The sequence below is a fragment of the Apis cerana genome, linkage group LG1 (assembly GCF_029169275.1).
Source record: "Apis cerana isolate GH-2021 linkage group LG1, AcerK_1.0, whole genome shotgun sequence".
Lineage (NCBI taxonomy): Eukaryota > Metazoa > Arthropoda > Insecta > Hymenoptera > Apidae > Apis > Apis cerana.
The window spans coordinates 16,595,873-16,615,018 of NC_083852.1; the positions used below are offsets into that span (position 1 = coordinate 16,595,873).

Genomic DNA, 19,146 nt, shown 5'->3' on the forward strand with positions numbered 1-19,146 from the left:
TCCGTAATTTCTAAGAGGGTTGGCGCCGAGAGACACAGACGAGGGTTGGTAAAAGGGGTTGGGGGAGGTTGCAAAGGGAATAACGAAGTTTACAGGAAGATCCGGGGAACCGCCACGACACCGAGCGAGCAGCAACACATATTTGTAAACTCGGCCAAGCCTTCGGGCTTGAATTCGCCTCCCTTCCACCCTCTCCTTTTCCTTTCCGACACGTAGTTTAGCGGCTCGACGCGGCCTTTGCCGGGGGCCAATCTTGTCCGTCGACGAGCTTGCACGCAAAAGATCGGAGAGAGAGAGAGGGAGAGAAAGGGAGCAGTCAAAGAAGAACGAGGGGGATCAAAGGCAAAAGGCGAAATTTTTTGGAAACATTTTCGCCCGATTGTAAGGGTGGAAGAGTTTTCGCGTGTAAAAGGGAGGGGTTAGAACGAAAAGGATGGTTAGAAAGATGTTTGAACAGCGAGAAACGTTTGTTGCTTCGAGGAGGATAAATATTTTCCCGGCAATTGGATTTTGATATAATATAATATAGAGGTGGAAATCTTAATGAATTTGGAAAAAAACTGGAAATTGTACTTTTTCCTTGAGATTTGGAGAATGTGCTTTGATTGAGTTTTCGAACGAATCTTTTCTAATCTTTTGATATTATGTTCTTGAGATTTTGTTCTACTTACTTGATCGTTCTTAAATTTCCGTTCTTTAAAAATATTGGAAAAATTGGAAAATTGACGAATCTAATTTCTAATTATGAAGTATCTTTATCTATTCTTGAATTGTTATTCCTTTGCTTTCATATCTCTGTTTTGAATTTTCGAAAAAATTCGAAGAAATTCTTTCTTATCTTTCGCGTTCAAAATATAAAATATAAATCCGTCTTATCTTCCGAGCCTCTAACACGCTTCAATACGCGAGATTTAGTTTCAAACTTTCGTATAATAAACAGAAAACATTTCTCGAGGAGGGGAAACGTTTTATCTAGCTCCTACAACAATACATCTCAAACAAAAATTTACGGGTTTGACTTATAAGTATATAAAAACGAAAGAAAGAAATAATTTTCGAGGGAAAATCTACCAATCTTCCAATCTACCCATCTTAAATCGGCAGGAAACACGAGAAGAAGGATGGTTAACCGCGTAGCTTAAACTTTCATTTCAATTTCAAACTTCCCCATCGACTCGATACTTACAATACAATCAGTGCAAACGAAACGAGCACTATCGCGCACCGGAATCCCTGAATCACTTCGTCGAGATGCATGCCTCGAAGGTGTGGTTTTCGTCGAACAACACACCTGGAAGTGCACGAGGAGAGCGAGAAATGGCGCAACCGCGGCCAGAAACGCGCATAGAATAAATATTAATGCGAGTGCTACGTCTTCTCCTGCTTGCTCCTGGCTGCTCTTACCTCCCTTCCTTTCTCTCTTCTACCCTCTGCGGTATCTTCGCACGCTCGAGCTTCCATTGTTTCTCTTTTTCCCCTTGTCTCCATCGGTTACGTGACATTCACACCCCGAGCTTTTACTCGCCACCCATCGTAATTTCTCGATTCCTCGACACCTGTCGCCCGAGGGTTAACCCCGCGGCTCCACGCCGTCACATCGACCCCGTTCCTCTTATAGATTTCATACACAGGGATATGTGTGTGCGTTTAAGCGGTATATTTCGTCCTGCTCGATGTATTTGTCAAAATTTCTATTTCTCGAAGGAATACGGAGGAGCTGCTGATTTGAAAGCTTGGAAAAGGATTTTTAGATCGATTGCTTTCGCGGAGAACCTCCTTTTTTGTATTCGATACGATTCGAAATAGTAATTTCAATTTGCGATTCAGAGAATTTTTATTTCCTCCAATTTCGAAAATTATGTGGATATATTTTGTATCTGTTGTGGAACTTGTTCGATTTATATTAATTTTAAAGGGGGAAAGTTCATCGTTTGATCTCAAGTTAAACTTTGAAAGCGAATCTTGAGTATATATATTTAATCTTTTTATTTTTACATATGTTTATTGCATTATCTACTACAGATAAGATAATCAATGCAATACATTTCTCTCTTAAAAAAAATCTTTTTTCTCAATTTAAAATATTTTCCTAACTCTCGAATAAAATAAGTTGAATCAATTATCACGATACATTAATAAATTCTTCCAATCTTCGTTTTAAACTTCGAACCAAGGATATTTAAGAAGACATAGTCTACGATTCAACCATGATTTGTATCAAACGATATGTAAATTCTCGTGAACGTGGGTGTAACGAGGATTTAACCGCGTTAGAAACACGCTGCTTAGGTTTCGAGGAGAAACTCGAAATCTCGATCCACGCAAAGCTTTATCGAAAAACACGTTAAAGACTGATTGCGACGCGACTTACGCTCTCTCGATTATTCGATAAGGGATGGACTTATTCGAGGTGACTCCTTTAATCCCGGATAACTTATTGCGCCGATGATATCCCCTAAGTGGCTCTTTTCCACAGATTCAAGGTGAAATCGGGAATAAGATTATTTTCTTTGCTGATGTAAAATCGATGAATCGCGTCAAGTTAAACGTAGTAGTTTTGGATGAGCTCGACACGTTTTGCTTTCGTATTTTTTTTTGAACAGATTTGGAAAAAAAAAGAAAAAGAAGAGAAGAGAAAAGAATTTTTTAAAAGTTTTAAAATTTTATAAGAATTTATTCTCGTGGAAAGAGGAATGGAGAATATTTTCTGTGCAAATGAAATGTTTTTATTACGTAATACGGATTCCGCTAGTTCCTTCAATTGGCGCGAATCTTTGGAAAATTAAACTTTCCACTTTGCTCAAATTACATCGATCCTATTACGAACAAACGATTCGACTATGATCGTTGATTGAACAAATGCAAATACGATTTCATAATGTAATTCCACACTTTATATCGACAGAATCTGCCTTTTCATGGAAATAAATTGCACACGCGAATGTACGTCTGATTCCCCAATTTTTGTAAAATCAACAAACGATATGAACGCGTGCAAATATAAAAATTAACGAAGCATTCATTTAATATTGTATTTTCAGAAATATATCTTGTCGTTATGAGAATATTATCTTATTCAATTTTCCAACAATTGGTGTATAAAAAAAAAATCAATTTTGTTTCTCAAAAAATTTAAAGAAAGATTATTATCTATAGAAATTTTATTTTACTTTTAATTTCTTGAAATATAATTATCCAATCTTTCCAATCTTTTTTTCTTTTCACACGAAACTTTTCTTTATAGAACATTAAAATGTTTAGATACTTCACACCTATGCAAATAATATTCTTCTATGCACTGAATCCTGATCCCGTGTACTCTCTATCCCACCAATATTAAATTTCATTTATACAATTTTAACATACACAATGACTTTCCTGTTTACAATCGTCCCACGTCGACAAATCCTAACATTAACAAATATAATTTTCAACTAATTTACACGCGTAAATAGATCCTTCCATCGCATCTCCAATAATATTTGAACAGCTGTGCAACTCGCCTTCGGTTCCTAGGATAATTAACTTCTCGCCGTTCGAACTCGTGCATCCATGTTCCACCTAAACCCTCTTGATTTCGCGATTATTAAATTTCCTCGCGAGATTGATTCTAATAATCATCGAACCTACGCGATTATCTCGAGCTCGGGCAAAATTAAATTTATCGAGGAATAATCGACCGGTTGTTACTTGGAATTTTGTTTAATAATTCGATCCAATGATCGATCGTTCGCGTTAAACGCCGTCGATTAATTAGTCATCTGCTGTTAAGGCTGACGGTGGATGATTATTTAGGGAAACTAAATCCATCCGTCGGGTTCATTTCAAGCGTATCTGTATGCACAGTGTCATGACCTGTGCAAAGATGCATTATAGAGAGGACGTTCGTAAGCAGCTTATGTCAAATAGCTGTACGGGCTTTCTGCTCATTATTCTATATTCTTCCTTACCGTGTCAATTATAAATTAATTCCGTTGGATAAAATTTAGAATTCGAGCGTGCAATCTTGGATTTATTTTTAACAGTAATGAACGAAGGAAGATTTGTACCAAAAGTGAAATATATATAATTCATGGAGAATTATAAGAACATCGGGTTGAATTATGATTGTTATATAGTTTACCATTAACAGTTTCGTTGAATTGCACGAATCTAAGAAAAAGATGATCGGAAGGATGAAAAATTAATTCACGGTACATTGAATTTTAAAATTCAAATCCATAAATCCACTGGTTTAATATTGCGATCTGTCTGATGTTTAATTAAACAATTTTTATCCTTTCATATACGTAATAATTTTAATTTCGCGTCGACTTGAATTACTTGAATTAATTCTTCACGTTTTTTGAGAAGAGTAATAATTATGCAGATCTTAAATCTGCTACAGTGAAATTTAATGGCTTCTTTTAACGTTAGAGAACATTAAATTTAATAATGTCACAAACGCGAGAATTTAAAATAGAATAAAAGTCGATCTACTCGAGGATCGATATATCTTCCTTCAATAAATTCCCGTACATTTTTCATTCGATAGTTAAGGCGGTGGCTCGATATCTTTCCACCGATTGAGCACAAAACTTCTGAGATTAAGTGGAACCCTTTACCCACGACTTTCCACCTGATTTTTTCGTCGAAAGAAAGTGGACGTAATGACTGATGATATAAATGAAAAATGCATACAAATAGCTGACGATGTTACGTTTTGTCTTAGGCTTCACGCTTCTCAAATATGATGATTATAGAAAAATTAATTCCGTGGAACGTTATAGAAAAATTATAAAAGAAATGACATTTTTTCGAAGAATTTATCGGATATTTCATCATTCTCACATCAACAAAATTCTGAATTTGTTCAATGTGACACAGAGAATGTTATAATAATTAAAATTTATTATTGCTGAAATCCATGTTAAATTCATAGACTATGATTTAATGAAGATTATTACTTTAACATACACATTTATGTATGTTACTTACTTCATTAAAAGCATTTGTCAATAATCACACAGGATAGACAAATCGATCGTAATAACTTGTCAGACTTATTTCAAATGGTTGATTTTCTATTCTGTTAGTTTGTCAAGTGTGATCAATCAATAATTATTATATTAATGGTCATATTCTTTAAAAAGTTGTGTTCTTAGTTCTCGAGATTCCATTCCTCTTAAAACTACGTCCCTAGATAGAATGATACTTTGTATCCTGACGTTGACGAATCTGTTATCGTATAAATGGGATTAATTCTAGAATAAATGTCAGAGGAAGCGCGTATTGTAAGTTATAGGCACATAATTCTTGGAATACGATAAAAGCATATTTATGGATTTATCGATTCCTTCATCGTCAAATCGTTGATACGGATGATAATTTGAAATATGATTGTATGCTCACCTCGTGAAGAAAATAAAGCCAATGAATAATCTTTCGTTTCAATTTTGAAAAGGAAATATTTATATTTCGTTACACGTCTCGTTCCAAAGTTCTAAATTTCCCTTTATTATTATCTGTTCGAGGAAATTCGTGTTAAATTCGTGACACGAGCCAATGCCTGTTGATTGATATTTCAATCGATTTTATCACGATATGCATATTTCATTTAATAAACCGGAAGATTTTAATCAACTTAATCTTTCGTGTGAAAATTGATTACATGATTTGCAAGAATCACATTGAAGTACGAAGTTTCATTAATTAATGAAATTCACTTCTCATCTCCCGGATAAAATATCATCATCTTTCCTGTTTCCTTAGCTTGTATTAAAAAGTGCATACGTGTACGAAATGTGCAATTTGAAAGAAAAAAGGGCAAGCGCTTCTACGAACAGGCAAAATTACAAGGCAAACACACTTTGTTGGTTAACGGATGCATGTGTTTGAAAAGCAAACATGCCAATAATATTTTACCTCGATTCTACGTTGAAATCATGGGAAAAACAGACCTATGTATTTGAATTGGACATGTTGTGCTCGAACAAGAGATAGCAAATAATTACTTGTAGCAACCTGGATTCCTTGATATATTTGAAACAGATATTGCTGGATAAAAAAAAAAAAAGAAAAAAGAAATATCGCGATGAAATCGAATATGCTCTCAATATTAATTTAGATAATTAAAAACACGAGAATTTATAAAATGTAAGATAATTACAACTACTCTAAGAAATTATGAAAGTTTGTGCAATTATTTTTAATAAATTAATATAAGATAGAAATATTAATAGAAGTATTTTAATATTCGATAGTTATTGCTCTTGAATAGCAATGGTACAATAACTCCAGTTCTTCTTATTAAATATCATAAATTAATTGATAAAATGCGGGTATTGATAACCCAATCACTAATAATGGACAATCTTATTTTAGAAAAATAAGAACAGATAATGCTCCCACGGTTTATCAATAAATTACTTACAGATAATTAGCTATCTTTAATAGATATTTTCTTTATTCCATGCGGGTGTTATTGATTTTCTCTTCTCTGCGTTTACGAAAGCATTTTGAAGAAATTTGATATATGCCACATTTAATACACAAAATTTTTCTATTCGAATGTAAATTTTGAAATGGAAAATCGGTTCGAATCAATTATTCTCACATTTATTCTATCATTTATTGGACAATATCTCTTAACGCCAGATTATTCGATTCGTGGATTCTTATAAACGAGCTATAAATTTTGTCGAATTGATTTAAAAATAATTCACATTCTGATTTATGGAAGTGAATAATCCTTTGATATATTATTTTGTAAAATTAATATTTTTTTTTTCAAAAAGATCACGCGTAGAAACTTTTATCGGAATGCAAATAAAAATGTAACATTTTTCGTAATTTTATAAAAATTCTTCGTAGTTTGTTTGTTGAAAAAAGAAAATTAAATGCGTTGTTAATACAAATACTGAGTGTATTTATATTAAATTGTTTAATTTCAATCAAAATATATTTCTTTAATATAGAATTTTTATATAGACTTTAATATTAAAGTCGAATACTAATTTGTTTTTTAGTCCAGAGTATTCTCATTGTTGCTTGTACATCTTTGTGATAAGCCTTTCTGAATACTAAATCTTAGGAATGACGATTAATCATAGGGAGCAAAATCAATTGAATACATCGAATGAATAAAAACTAGATATTTGCTTTTAGCCAGAACTGCACGTTCAACTGCACTATGATAAGCAAATGTATTGTCATGCCAAAGATACCAGATGTGCTAGAATGCTATCACTTCAATCGTTGATGATTTATATATATATATTTGATACTCACGTGAAATATTGATATTTGTATACCTGAACTTCAAAATTGATGGACACTAAAAATTGATAGATAGCGTTTGCATAACAACCTAAAAAAAAAAAAAAATAATAAATAAATAAATAAAAGTAGAAGAGAATAAAAGAAAATGAAGAAACGAATCACAATAAATTTTGTCCCAACTTCGTCGAATATAGATCTACGATCGATCATTTATTAATCTGAAAAATGTAGCCTTATTTCAATACTCCAAGATCTTACTTCACACTTCATATTCTTAAAATATATTTATAAAATCCACACAAAAGCATATAATTGAAATGCAAATGAATGGATCAAATGATTTACTTCGAAATTTGTACGAGCACGATTTCAATACTTGAAAATAAAAAAACTTTTGTAAATTAAATCAGAAATATTAAAATTGTAATTTTTACGCGAATGTAAATTAATTATTCTATTTTTATCACTTACGACGTTACAAATTAAAATCCACACGATCGAATTTCGAACATAACCCTTCCCCGTCCATCATAATTCTTAAACGTACTAATAATCTTGGTTTAATCTTTACAAATTTCCTCTTCAATCGTTCGACCAGAAACCGAGTCGCTCCTCCATAATCTCCTCTGTGACGAATGATAAACTTTCCTTAAAGTTGTCTTCATGATCATACATCGTGCCACCTTCCTCCCCCACCAATCCACCGTCAACTTGTAATGAGCCCGTTAAACGGACCAAACTGGTAGATTACAGGCAAGTTCCAATAGATCGGACCGATTCTAACGACCATCCGTGTCCGCGGCTGAAAGTGGCGCAGTGTAATAAGTTCATGTAATTCCAGTTCACGGAGTCACGATCGTTCCAGTTCGATAAGTGCTCGTGGGAGCCGGTTGTTCGAAGACGTAACTAATGAAAGCTGGAAGCTTGGCCTTCCGGACACTTTCCACTTTCAAGTGGGAAGACGGTAAGAAGTCGAATACTGCAAGATGTTGAAAGTAATGCCGCGGTGTACAGGATAAGAAGGATGGAATCGGGACTGGCAACGATCCAGATTTCCTATCCAGGAAATGTTTTCGCCCCTGAAATTCATAATATATTATTCACTGGTTTCACATGGTGTATAAATATGGAGAAATTTTATTTAATAAACAAATTTTCTCCTATAAAACGTATAATTAATATACGTTTCAATTTTATGATAATTCTTCTTTCGTGAAAGATTGGTTTTGCTCTTGGATCTTTAATATTTAAAGGGATTTAAAATTTTTGGAAAATGTAAAAAAAAGAAATGCTTGGAAAGCACTTCTTGTAAAACAAGACCTCGTGTACGTCATTAGATGTTTCTTTTAAAAAATAGATACACTTTTTAAATAAAAAATATAAGGAGATAATTAAGCAGCAGAAATTGTAAAGAATATAAAATTATGTGTATCTAGGTTTTTAACTACTAGAAGTAGGTTTTAGGGTAAGAGGTTGAGAACAATACTAGACATTCGAATACTGTATTAAAAAGAAATTCTTTTCACTTGGTAATTTATTATAATTATTATTGTTGTTATTGTTATTATTGTTATTATGCTTCAATGCGTAAGAGGCATTTTTTGTCAATAGCGGCTGTCAAATAATCTGAGAAAGTCGACACAGACGCATTTTTAACGAGCGTCTTTCAGCTTCCACGTAACAGCCAGCCGTGACTTATGGATTTTGTTTTGCCTCTGGTGCCTCCTGTATAATTTCGAGCAATATTTTTTTATCTTTTTTTTGATCTTCCTTCCTTTTTTTAATAAGAGAGATGAGATTAAAGTATCAAGAAAAATATGCAAATTCTTATTCATAGATTTTAATATATTTTAATCGTAAATAAATAAATGAATAAGGAAAAATGAATTTTTAATAAGAGATTTTATTCTCTGTCTCTCTCTTTTTCTCTCTCATTTTACCAGAAAACTTTTCTATCAATTTACGTGCATTTTCATTGATCAATAACCTGCTTTCTTAATTAATTGGATTAAATTTTCATAAAGAGAGAAAATTATTAGAAAATTATAGACGATGAGATATATCAGGAAATTGAAATAACAACTGCATTCATAGAGAAAATGTAATTTCAAATTCTCCCAGAAATCTCTACTTTCATAAAAATTTCAATAAACTCTTCTTAAATGTATATAATGTTCAACTTCATCTAAATACGCTTTCATATTTCGGTATGTATAAATCGAAATTGCAGCAATAGTGTAGAGAGAATTAGGAATAAATATAGCATTGCAGAAACGTAATCAATTAATTTCAAAATTATTACACATTCAATAACCATCCTATTTCCGATTTCCTATTTGTAATTAAAATATAAATTTATCCCCTTAATTTTAAAAATAATTTTAAAAAATATTTTTATAAATTTTATAATAATTACAATATATATTCCACGATATTCCAATTATTTCTTCTATAATCTTTATTATATTCACTCGATATAATAATATTCGTCATTTCCTTCCAAATATCAACTTTCAAAAGAGAAATTTTAAAGATAACTTTTAAATGCAAAAATCTATTCTCATTCTTATAAATGGAAAATCCAGTCATGGTTTTCATCTATGTCTCTCATGCCAGATGCATTTTTACGCGTATCTGTTACGCATCGTCTAATGAGAAACGACACGGATAAGATCAAGTTTCCCACCTCCATTCTCGAAAGAAGATCCTTATTTTAAAGAAGCAAAAGGGGATGGGGATTATATCTTGGTTAAGTGAAATTAACAATAATCGGAAAAAATGGCGAGATAATGGTAATCTGATAACTAAAAATCATTTTAGAAATTTCACAATATATATTTAACATTTTTTTTTTAAACTGAAATATGAAATAAATAATAAAAAATATGAAATAAAAACTGGAATTAATAAATGAAAAATTGAATATAAAAATTAAAGAAAGCTTCAAGTTCTCCAATTTATGGATGTTTGTTAAACGTTGTAAAAAGTGTGGAAAGTTTTATTTTAATTACGGAATAAACAATCTTAAACTTCGATAGGAAATGGTGATAGGAAGGGATTTATTGATTTAACCCCTTCTATTAATTGCTCGCACGAATATTACATCCATGGTCGAACTCTGTGTACGTCATACAAAGAGCGAATCAACAGTGTGGTTAACCACGCTGTGTACAGTTACAACGAACCTATCAGAAGTACTTAGGAGAACGCAAAATCGAGTGATAAGAGTAAATTTGTTCTGATTAATCGTTGAACTGATATATTTTGAAATTTTCAACTTACTTTTTAACTTATTATAAATCTATCAAGACAAAAATATGAAGCAATATGAAAATATATTTGTCAATCCCCAAAACTATTAAATTACATATTATATTCAAAAGAAAGGCGGATAAAAAAGAATATGCATAGTATTTTATAATAAGTAATCTTTTAGAGACTTGGTGAACGATTAATAACAATCTGCTCGGTAATAAAACCTGTGGCTACTTACCCTTCATGGCACAATGAAAAAATATTAAAAAATTTGCTCCGCGCCGCACAACACAAAACCGCGATTTCCGGATTATTAATCTTCCATGAATTTCCTTATTACCCGAGGCAATAAAGGAGGAGAGGATATATTCGAAACAGCTAACAGTGGCCAAGTTATAGACGGCGACGTATTTAGTCGATTTAGCCCAATATTATCTTATCTATGATAATCCGTCGTTGTCGGAATATGGTAAACCAAGTTGTTCGAATTCTCGCGATACGATCGATTCTCGTCCATTTTTCTCCGCCATTTTTCCTCATATCGACTGGCTTTGACTTTGAAAAATTAAATTCCGTCCATGCGCGTACATTGACATGAATTTTGAGAGGAAAAAGAAAAAAGAAGAAGAAGAAGAAGAAGAGGAAAAATTGGAAGTGTATCAAGGAGAAACTGACCCGCCACTGACTGAAGCCTTTAAATTGAACAACGTTATGTTAAACAGGCCGTAGAATATCTGACTCGACAACATGCCATTCGCGCTTTTGTTCTTAGATTCTTTTCTCGAGGTGGAGTCGCTTTGAAAAATGTTTATGGAAGAATTTATATTTCTTGACTATGTTTGGTATTTTTTAATTATTTACAGATAAAAAGATATTGATATTTTATGGATAATAAAAGATCAAAGTTGAAAAGGAATTCAACTAAGGGGAAATTTTAGATTCAAATTTTTTTTTCGAATCTTTGCTTCGAACTTTATTACGAATGATATGTTAAATTTATTTAAATAAATTTTAAATAATCGAATTAGCAAAACAATAGAAGAACGAAATGCTAGAAGGGTGATAAATTCTATTTTTGAAAATCGTAGGCGGAAAAAGAATTAGGAGATGGAATTGCTGAATCGGGATTCAAATCCTTTCGTTTGTTGGCCAATTGTCCCGGTAATCGTGTTACAAAGGCCATTATAACGGGAAATTCGATTTCTCCTCAATTCGTAAAAATATATGAACTCGTTTCTAGTCTCGTGAAAATGAAATTGAAAATTATATTTTCAACTTCAATATAAGTTACATATTGATTAAAAAAAGTGTATTTAAATTTATGATTGTATAATTATAATATAACGTTAAAAATTATTTTTTCTTTTTAGAAATTTCTTCCCATCTCAAAAAGCTAAGCTTTAATTTTTTAATCATTCAAATATTTAAATTTCATAAACCATCCAATATTTGGATTAAATCGCGCAATTTTCAGAATATTCATACGTTAAAAATATATGATATATGTATGCGTATAATATCAGAATACAAAGTAAAATTTCACAAATTGCACGTTTTAATGCTTTTAGTATGCATTTCAACAGAATCATCTCTGTTTACCTATGGTTCGCATTTGCAACGCTTTCAACCAGTTCAGAGAAACGTAATTCGCGTATTTCTACCTCCATGTGTTGGCGAAATCGCATATGCAAACGTCTTGGTTTAACTTTTGTCGTAATTCGAGCGAATTTGAGCTATAATTCGAGGTTGAACGATTTCAGAATTGATCTCCTTAAAAAAACACAATCCTTAAATCTCTTAAAATAATCTTATTTAAACTAAAAAAGTATTCGATAGTATTCTTTCTTTCGATTGTGCTTTAGATAGATAGATTGTACTTTTTGTATTTACTTTTAAATTGCGGCAAATAAATTACGTTGTGAAGCAATATCTCGTTTCATTTATTTTCTGTAATTTTTAATAATAATTTTATTAATAATATTTCAATGAATCAAAAAATAAATACCAACAACACATGATGTTCCCGAGCAATCACCCATCCAAGTAGTATTGATTGTGTCCGACGTAGCTTAACTTTGGTGATCGAACGAGAACCAGATCTTACGTGATATAATCGTTAGTTACAAAGTTAAATATAGCATACCAAATAGAGAAATGAATCACCTATTAACACACAAGATAATAATAATTCAAACAAATGTTCACAAACTTTTATGCATCACGTAATCAACTCTACCAAATCGGAGCAACTGTTACTCACTGTCATCGTTTCTTGTATCTACATTTACAATTTCTTCTTTCAAAGTTCAAAAAATCATCGTAATCGTCCATATAATTAATCGATAGGATCGACTGACAAGTCCATCGTCCATCATTCGAAAAACTGGTGGAAATGGTCTAAACGCTTTGTCCCAATTTTCCAAATCATCCGACCTATTCGTGCACCATCAACAACCGGGTGTTCTAAGTTCAATTTGTTCGGATATTTTCGTTCGTAGGCAGATGCTCTGATCGCGACTCAGAACAGTCTATTTTTTCCGTCTATCTTCCCGGGCTTCCTGGTTACAATTTTTTTCCCCTCCACACGGAGGAGACACGGGACAACGGCTTCGTTAGCCACGGTTTAAGTGTAGTTGATCCAAATATATGGCGTCACCCGATACGACCGGTCGTCGAATGTCCTCGTGCGCGTTTTTTTCTTTTTTTTTTCTTTCTTTTTTTTTTTAACCGCGATGGCCGCTCCGCAGTGGACACCTACGAAACAGACTTCCGACCTGGAACGCTCGTATTCGCGCCGGTTGTAAAAGTATTAATTAAAATTTCACGGTCTTGTACCGGGTTGACGAAACGTGAGATGGATCAAATTTTATTGCGTGAGCCGAGATAGTAGTGTGGTGGAGGAGAGCTTCCGGTATTTTAACGGAGACTTAATCTAGCGATGCGTTTGAATTATTTTGAATTTTTCGTACGTACGCCTTCAATTCCTTTTTCACGAGTGCACTTCTCATTCTGTATTAATTAAAATATAAATTGAGAAGAATAAATCCTTTTATTAGAAAATAATAATAACGATAACGATAATTCTTAATATGTTTAACTTTTCAATTACATCATATAGGTTTATTTAAAAAAGAAAATGTGAAAGAATGAAAAGATAAAAATTAACAAATTATCTAAAATTGTTTCTTCAAATATATCGTTGTTGTAATCATCACACCATATTCTCTCAATTCACATCCGATTCCTTTTCCATTTTACACTTACAGGGGCCATACGTTAATAAGTATGAATCTTCCACTCGAATTAACACAATGGGTATATTCTATTTTATCCAAAACATGTCGACTCATATTCGTCCAGTTCGTGCTAGAGCCGCACACGTCGCGCTATCCAAGGCGTGCACGTCCCTCACCATTTGCTCTCTTAATTGCACTTAGGTCAGATCGGTGTGTAGCCTTACAAAAGCCTATAAATCTTCCGGTCGACGCGGTGGGTCTTGCCATGCCATGGTCAACCATGGATCTCCTCTTTCACCCTAACTAACTACCATACTCCCAAATACATATACACACACAGTGTTCAAACATTCGTCACGTAGAAAAAAAAAAAGAATAATTCTAAAAGACGTGAATATAATATAAAATTTCACTCTGAAAATTCCGATATTGGATACCGACTCGACAATTGGTACAGAGGATTGTAATAACAAAAAAGAAAATATTTATGCAAAATCATATTTTAAACGTATATTACGAATAAATAAAATTTCTGCATATATACGTACACAATTCCATCATGTACAATTCCCTAGTCCCTTAGATAGATCTTAAAATTTTCTTACACATCACACACATGCATGAACACCCTGGTGCCTCACCTCTCGATACACGTATAATGTGCGCACGTGTCGCAACGATCTCGTGAACGCAGCTTAACTAACGATGGTGGTATTCTGGGTCGAACGTAAACCTGTCGTGTTGAACGGGCTTCGGGAACACTGACGTCGCTATACGTTTAATTGTACGTCTATGACATCGACGTTCGATCGGCTGATTATTATGCAACGCCTATTCGATACACTTAGCCGAGATCCGGGGGGCTCATTTTTGCGGAGAATTATGAACCGAGTTGGAAGGGGAGGAATCGCGACTCGGGATTTGACGAATGGCCGGCTTGGTTTATTGGGACGTGGGGAATTTTGGTAGGCAGGAAATGTGATAGGTGATTTGAATCGGGGAGGGAGGGTGAATTGGAGTGATTTCGGGGATGCTTCGTGTCTCTGTTTATTGAGAGATATTGAACGTCTACTATGGAGTGATTATTGTCGGATCATTGCTGATCATTTCAAGCGGATATGAAAAATTGTGAAATTGTAAAAATTCCGATGAAAATTTCGTTCGAGAGACGAAAATGAATTGCACGTGATTTATATTTATTTCAAATAATCGATCGTTTGCTGGTAAAATTAAGACACGTTTCATATCGTAACATGATAGCATCGGTATAATTCAAACGCTGTTTGGGAAATGTAATAATTATCATATGGTTTATCTATTATTAATTGCTCCAATAATTGGAGCATATTAATTGCAATATACATTAAACGAAGATAATTAAGAGGAATATAAGAGATGCACGATAACATTTAAAATATTATTTTTTAAAATAATGTTCGAGCGAATAAAAGAAAGAATGAAAAAATTCTTCCTAATAATTATCTTGTTTTAATTTAAAGTTGACGAGTAAATCTAGAAAGTTAATTTTCATTTACTTACTCGAAATTAAATTGTACTTCACAATAATTATTCGTCACCAAAAAAAAATTTTCTTAAATTTTCGTAGAATTAATCATCTACGTTTCAAGATGTTATGTTCCCCTTTCTCAGAGGGAAGAACGGAATTGTTTACCAAACTAATATTTCGACCACAGAAATTTAACATTACTATGCTAATTGTATATGTATATCGGGTGTTATCTCGAGTATAACAATAACACTTGCTATAATCCTCGCTTACTCTAGGCTTGTCCAAACCATCCTGGTAACAACATTAATGCCCATGATGTTCGATGTTCCAATGATAATATACAAGCCGACCAATTGTTCGTTTGATCGGATGGACGTGTATACACAACGCAAATAACTTTATTAATTATTCTCCCGTGCCGCTATTGTTCTTGTTTTAATTAAATGGAATTGGCTTTAACGAGCAACGATGTTTAAATATAAATACGAATGTAATTGCTATTGTGCCTAGAATTCTTTTTTACCTCAATTGTTAAAAACACGCAATATATACCTTTTTATGAAATAAATATTTATAATTTAACTCAAACGAATCTCAATTTTCCCATTCACTATCGCATGATGACATCCTTCATGTATCCTTCTAAATATCTTAAATATCTACTTATCTATACCTTAAACATCACGAACTTCTTTACTTCATCCCTAAGAAAACGCAAGATCAACGCAAAGAAGAGAATTCACGAGATCGCGGTTTACGAGGCGTCGTTCAAGCGAATTCGCCACGATCCTCGAATTTCAAGGTGAGCACCAACTCTTTCTCTCTTTCTCTCGTACGCACGAAGCCGTCGAATATGGCGGTTGCCCCGGAAATGGAAACTTGAGACACGAGTCGAGCCCGCGAGGAGGACGAGCACAATGAGAAAAGCGGGGATGAAGGAAACCTTGTGTTGGTCGGTAGACGAAACTTGCGAGGGGTCGAAGTCGAGATTTAACGAGGACCCTTCTCGTGCTCGGTTAAGTATTTAATTAACCCTCCACGTCGAGGGGGTGTCTCGTTCGAAACCGGTTGCAAGAAAGAATTCTTGCAACGGGCAAGAACCGGTTAATTACATAGGAACCGGAAACGGCGACGAGATTGCATCCAATTCCTTGGATGGGATTGGACAAGGCAGAAGGAATATCTAAGATCTTCGAAGAGTTGTTTCGTTGTCCTTAGACAAATGTAAATTGATTTTATCAATGAAGTAGAATTATCAATTTAAGATTATGACGTGTGTTCTTACTATACGTGAAATTTTTAATTTTTGACGAAGAAATTATGCTTCACGATAGAGTATGTAATATTTATAAATACGATTCGATAAATTTGTATAGTCGATGCAATTATAAAATTATTCTGAATGATGTTATATTGATATATACTGACAATTTAAATGTTGCATTCTTTTTGTGGATGGATTGTATACATTGAAATTTATCAAGCACGAAATTTGATTGTTATTTAACAAGCAATTATTTCTTCGTAGTTAAAAATTTATTTCTTTCGCAACGAAGAGTGTGGTTTGAAATAGTAAAATGAAGTATAGATAGTATGGAAGAATGATAAAGATTATTATTGTGGTGATACTTTTAATTGGAAGTATAGTCTCGGTGGAAGGAAGAAGTATGGAATGGATAAAACGAGGACGGTATTAAAAACATCGCTGAAACATTGTATTGCCGGGTGGAATGCAATTTTAACAACGTCCATCGCGATGTTACCTCGTTTCATCGTTATCACGCGTATATTTGCAATATTTCTTTGTCAACCAAATGTTCTTCGCCGACGAAAAAAAGAAATGAAAAATAAAGGAGAATCAAATCTTACCAAGAATCATAATGTAATTGTATCACACACATCACAAATCGATTTACTTTCGATGATTTCTATTTTTCCTTTTTTTTTTATTTCAGATTCAAAGTATTTATAAAAAGCATTTATAAATGTTTCATACGAAATTTTAAAATTTAATCAAAATGTTTATGAAAATTTTCGCAAAAATAAGATTAAATATTGTTATAGAAATTCATCTCTCAAAAAATTGAACAATTATAAATAACCAATAACGAGAAATAGCGATGAATATTAATTTCATCGGTTTTTGTCTATTAACGGCAATCAATGAAAATTTATTCGCAAAGTTAATTCTTCATTAAACGTAGAATATCAAATTGAAAATTCTCTTTGATATATAACGTGTATCATAAATTATACAGTAAATGGAAACCTCGTGATCTCGAATTAACCTGTTTTAAAACACATTATATATATATGTAATTTTATCGATAAATAGTATACATTTTAATTCCATGAAAAATCTTGATATTCGACCTAAAGATTTATATAAAATTTTTAGAGTTTTAGAGAAATTGTTTTAAAAATATTCAATATTAAGCTTAACTTTATTTTTAATTAATAAATTAGCATTGAAAATTCTACTAACTCTTCGCATATTTTATTCAAAAAGAACAGATTAAAGATAATATTAATTATTTATGTATTACCATATTTATCATTTATAACATGCAAATTGACTTTTATGATTTTCAAGAAAAAAATGAAATATTCTTCGATCGATCCATCCTGAAAAATTGAAATAATAATAAATAATACAAACAATGCAACTGTTATTATTATCTCATAATTAAATACCTATTTAATTTATTTCTTAAAATCATTTTCATCTATTTTATATTATTTTATTGAGATTCTTATGGTAATTTTAACAACTTTCCTTCGTTTTAAAAAAATCTCTGCCTCAAAGAAAAATTGTACAAAAAATCACGTTGTACGTCTTCCAGACTACGACGATTACGAGTTAAGTAATCGCTCTATGAAAGTGACTGGATGCAACAAGATAACGGAGGGTTTGTCGTGCATTAAAATTCATGTACACAGAGATTCGAGCGAGATGTTCCATTCGAGGGAAAAGTTTTCGTGGAGGATGAAGGAAACTCCTTGTAATCGATAGTTTCAAAGATGTTGGATCGTAAAAACCCCGGAGACTTTATAACCCTGCCAATTTTCCACCGATGCTGGATCATATGTATATATATATACACGTATACACACGAGTAAACCGCGTCAGCTTTGCAATCTTTTACAGTACGTAATTCCAAAGTCAGCCGGTCACTAGAACAGGTAATTTACTTCCCCGGGAGCAATCACGTCCTCGCGGAATAATTCAACGGCGGGACTCTCTTTGCTTCGAGCCCGTCCATTTCCCGCTCTCTTTCCCTTTCTCACTGTTTACTCACCTCTAACTATTTTATCGGTTTTATTTCCCCACGTTTTTAAATTTCAAGTGTGATTCACGACCGTTTTAATGCGGATCCGTAAATCCTTCTGGGAAGCAATTCTTTCAATAAGATTCTTCGAGAGATCCTTTTTTTCCCCCTTTTCTTTTGCCAATGAAGATCGCGCATCTTTCTAATGGAATGTCGCCTTTTGCTTGGATAAAGAAATTATACGGTGGATACAGAGTGTAAGGATAAATTAGGAGGGAGAAAGGAAAGATGATCGGAAAATTTTAATGGTGAAAGTGTTAATTTCTTTCTGGATAATATTTAAATATTATATATACTTTCTTCTGTTTCGTGTAGCTTGTTTATTGGAAAATAACTTTTTTAATCGATCATAAATTGGTTTTAATCATTTTTCACTCGAATCGAATTAGTTGAAGATAATTGGCTACGTAAATCAGAAGTTTATGAAACTTCAATTTGTCCAAATCGAGCGCTTTGCACTATCATTAATTGCATGGTCACCATTTAAACGTTGATATGTAAATTTCATTGCGTTAGTTTAACCGTTGATGCGCATATTAATCTGATCTTCTTCCCA

At 32.8% G+C, this 19,146-nt stretch overlaps 2 long non-coding RNA genes across 2 annotated transcripts in view; both read right to left on the reverse strand.

Moving 5' to 3' along the window:
- LOC114578015 (uncharacterized) overlaps positions 1-19,146 on the reverse strand; it is a 70,723-nt gene that overhangs the window by 16,299 nt on the left and 35,278 nt on the right. Inside the window, exons 2-3 of the long non-coding RNA XR_009830583.1 lie at positions 7,808-8,339; positions 7,270-7,348 (exon numbers count right to left, since the gene is read on the reverse strand). This is a non-coding gene — a long non-coding RNA (uncharacterized LOC114578015). The remainder of the gene's footprint in view (positions 1-7,269; positions 7,349-7,807; positions 8,340-19,146) is intronic.
- Positions 12,393-15,152, reverse strand: LOC133666430 (uncharacterized). The gene is made up of 2 exons (XR_009830584.1): positions 12,776-15,152; positions 12,393-12,678 (listed from the first exon to the last, which is right to left on the reverse strand). It is a non-coding gene; the product is annotated as an uncharacterized LOC133666430 (long non-coding RNA).